The sequence below is a fragment of the Habropoda laboriosa genome, unplaced genomic scaffold (genome assembly GCF_001263275.1).
Source record: "Habropoda laboriosa isolate 0110345459 unplaced genomic scaffold, ASM126327v1 scaffold816, whole genome shotgun sequence".
In the NCBI taxonomy this organism is placed as follows: domain Eukaryota; kingdom Metazoa; phylum Arthropoda; class Insecta; order Hymenoptera; family Apidae; genus Habropoda; species Habropoda laboriosa.
Window position 1 is genome coordinate 526,001 of NW_017101002.1, and position 4,493 is coordinate 530,493.

Genomic DNA, 4,493 nt, shown 5'->3' on the forward strand with positions numbered 1-4,493 from the left:
TTCCTTCCTCTCCCCCTCCACTAATAGTTGGTTCGATGCGACCGCAGACGACCGAAGCTCGATACTTTTTGCGAATCCAGGAACGGTGTTCAATTAACTTTTACGAGCGACCCGCCTGCGTAATGGCCTGTTTTCCCCCCTGCACGTACCTTTTTTTTATTCCCCACCCCGCCTATTAATCACTCGAGGGTACCTCGGCATCGCCGCGGCGGAGAAGCCGCGTACATAATATATCGATCACGTCGCTCGTTAAAACGAGACACTATATCTATCAGGGCGAGATGAAATGCTCCTTCCGTTGAACGACTCCCGTTCATTTTTCCCCCGTATCGTCTGCCAGACACAAAGAAACGACGCTTGCCCGTGAACAGGTGGAAAGATAAGGGTAAACGGCGTGGTTTACAGGGCAAACAGGAGGAACCCAGAGGTAAACGAGGCGACCGCGAACACGGCCAGATATCCTTCAAGCGATCCCGCCCTTCGTTCTCCGAGCTCTGGCTAGGGGAGGAAAGAAAGTCGCGAACCAAAGGGAAAAAGAGAAATTCCAATAGAGCCGCGGATTTAACGGGTGATCGAGCCGGCTGCGTTTTCGCGCTGCGAACGTGTGTGCCTGTCCGCGACGATAACAGCCGGCGAATCGGTGTGAAAAAAATGGCGCAAAAAGAATAGGCGGGGGTGATCTACCGTGAAATACGATTAAGCTGTTCATCGAAGGGTAGGCAGCCGGTGAGAGAGAAGGAGAGAGTAACGAACGATGCAGCAGAACCGAAGGGGCGAGGGAGGGAGGGAGCGGATCAACGCAAATCCGACGCGTTATCAAAACGAAACGAAACGAAACGAAACGAAACGCAGCGAGGAGAGGGGAGAGTGGAAAAATCGTGCCTTGTATCGATAAAGATTACACGGGCAGGATTCGTCGATCTACTTTCGATCCGACGCCGCCGGCTCGAAGCTTTTGTGGCGTCAAAGGGATTCCTGGTCGATGCGCCCGGTTCATCCACGCGCTTTTTTCTTTCCTCGTATTTTTATTTCTTCCTCTACATTTTTTCCCTCTTCCCTTCTTCTTCTTTTTCGATTTTTCATTTCAGTCATCTCTCTGTCATCGACCTCCTCCTTTCTTTTTCCTCTTTTCGGCGTAATCGTTGTCGAGAGCCGAGCCGTTTGAATAGCACGAGCGTTTTCCGAACGAAACGAATTCGACGGATCGTAGGAGAAAATAAAGGATCGGTATGGCTCATTGTCCCGGCGGAATCACGATTTCACACCGCGGCAAGTTTGTCCGACCATTCTACACACCATACACTGGTTTCAAATCATAACGGACCGCTTGCTCTTTCCGTTCCCGTTTCTCTCATCGATAAGACGAACGGACGAGCTTTTTCCACACGACGGGACAACGCGTGTCTCTTCTCGCGAGAGAACGTGTTCGAAACGATTCAACGATCCGGAACGGCTAGACACCAAGTTGCTCGGAGGTCACGCGCGATCAATCGCGTTCATCGAAATTCCACGTGAAATTCCACGGATGTACCTACCTTGGATCCGATAGTTCTTTTAACCTAGGAATAAATCTACCGCGAGGCGAATCAACCCGCCGGTTGGCTGGCCCGCTAGATTAGAGACTGGGAAAGGACGAACGTCGTTTGTCGATCGTTTTTCGGCAAATCCCGCTACAGTTACTCGAGAGGGGATCTGCCGAAATGAGAATAGAAATTTCACTCGACCACTTTCACCCGTTTCACCCGTTTCACCCGGGGGGGGGTCTAATTGTAACCGTGGTCGAACAACCACGTAACCGTCACTCTCCGTCGCGGTCGTCGTTACAAGTGAAATTACAATAGCGTGCCCGTGGATTCGCTCCGTTTCAACCGGATACATGGGAATCAGCGCGTCCGACCATCCTACGTGACACGTCGCCGGGCTCAAATGTTGCGTGAAACCCTTACCTCCTCATTTCCCAATTATTCCTCCTCGCTGTTATTAAGTAGCGAGAGAAAAAAAGAAAAAAAGAACGGCCGGTGACGCAACCGAGTTCCACTCTAATAAAATTCCACGGAGCTTAAACGAGTATTTAGGTCGAGTAGCGTTGGCGCGTGAAAATTCGGTGACGTTACACGCCTCCGGTCGCTAATACGCTGTTAAAATTAAGAGACCGAGAGGAAGGCCTGGCCTGGTGTTGAATTTAGAAGCCGTTGCAATTCCCATTCCGATAGAACGCCCGTGAATCGAACATTTTCGACCCGCTCCTGTGACCGTTGGCCAAACTAGAAATGCCAAGGTGAAAGTTCACTGGAACGCGTCACGGTTCGTCGAGCGCGCGTGTACACCGACTGCCGGTTCCACGAGAGAAAGTAGGAAAAGTCTGGATCTCTGTCGCCGAATGGACGCGAAGGAGCGCCAGTTTCCTGGAAATGAGTCGCCTCGGCCGTTCACTTGGAAGATAAGCGACGATAAGTCGAGATCCCTTGGCCCGTTACGCTCGAACGTCGTCGACCGTCCTGAGCAGTTTCGATTTCTCGCGTTGGCTTTCCGTGCCGGTGACGTTAATCGAAATCACGCGGGAACCTACCTACGTACTTCTTACTTCGCATCGCGATAATTCCACTTCTTTCTGTCAGTTTCGACAATCCTGTAACTTCGCTCGATCACGCACTCGTTTCGTTGCCGCGCCCCTAACGCTATCCAACTAAAATCGTCTCGTCGATACGTGTGTAAGTAAGTATTCATGTGCATACGCGACGTTCATCTCTGTACTGGACCTGCTCCGCCCAACCAATCAACGTCGTTCTTTCCTGGAATATAGGCCGCGTTTGAAAATTCATCCTTGGCGATATTGCATTGTTAATCTAAAAGAAGTCCGCTTCGACGGAGAGAAGACGGTCAACGGATGCGAGAACGAACACCGGGTCAAGGATAGTTTCTCTCGAAACGTTTTCGTCCGCCAGGCGACGCGAATGCAACAACGCAAATTTCGTGTTCGACGAAAGGAAAACGTGCCTCTTGTGCGTGTGTGCACGCGCTCGCGCGAGCGTGTAGTATACCTAACCTATGCGTATGCATCGCGCGGAGGTGAATCGTGAATAAATGCACGCTAGCAACCGAGCGAGCGAAGCCTCGAAATATCTGATCTTTCGATGATCATCCTCTTGACGAAACGTTCCCCGTTAACCGTGGATTTCTATAATTCGCGCAAAATCGCGCGTTCTTATTCGAGACACGCGTGAATTTCGAGAGTGCTATTCCTTTGTCCTTTGCATTTGCCCTTCGTCCTTCTCTATATTTTACGCTACCGAATTTGCCCCGCCTCTGCGTATCCTGACACACCCGACCCACATTTCCAATTCCCGTCATTTCTGATAAATAGAACCATCTTCTCCCGAACGAGAGCTGAGCGATTAACAACGAATCCGAGGAAACTGCAGCGTCCTATTTCGAACATCGATAAAGACTCGAGACTTCCTTTTGCCCAGGTTCAACAGCGACAAATTATATCTCGCCTGAAATTTCCCGAAATACGAGGAGAAATTTTCAGCTCCGAGTGGATCGTTAACTTTCACTTTTACCTAATCGCCGACGATTTTGCCATTCTCCGTGAATTCACGAGCATATTCGGTCCATCCTGTTGTTCGTGTGTATCCTTATCGGGGGAAAAAAGTCGTGGGGAAGATAAGATACCTTGGTCGCAGTTTCGCGAACTGTATTACGAGTAACTACGGGGCAACTGTCCGCTGTAGTATGCGCGCCGGAACCCATTTTCCAGTTGTTAAACCTTGCTAACTTGCTAATGTAACTCAAATAATTAAAGTGACGTGTACAGGCCCTACTCTGAGGTTACAGGGACAACTCCCGGATCCTAATGCGAATGGAAGATATAACGCGCGAAATTACGAGGTGAAAGAGAGAGAAGGAGAGTGAGAAAGTGGTGGGAGGAAGAGGGAGAAGGAGAATTTCAGGCGCGCGTAATAGCGTCGTCTAAGTAACGTATGTTCTAAACTAAACTGCTCTACCTTGGACGAACTTCCGTCTTAGAACTTTCGTGCTCCCGAATCGAGAGAACGTAACGCTCGAAAATTAATTACGCCAACTTCTTTTTCTCCTTATGTACTCCGTTCTACGCGTATCGTGTAACCTGCGCGCGCACACACAATACACGACACGTCGTAGTTGTTAGGAATAATTTTTGGAAATGCTCTTACCTTGCCTCTTTCTCTTCTATCTGTCGTACAGTTTAATCAGCCTTCGCTCCAACTGATCGTTATTTGTAACAACAAACAGCGTACGTATACTATACATTTCTTACGAGATTACGCGTCCTTGTTTCGTATAAATGTAACCCCGATACGGTTGACCGCCAGCCGTCTTTGAAAAGATATTCGCGCGCGTAAGCACACAAGTGCATTCACCGCGGTTCGTAACCAATACCATTTCTCGAGTAGAACAAAAGAAAAGCGTCGCGATAATACGGAGCTGCCTTAACGAGTTGACCGTTCTGA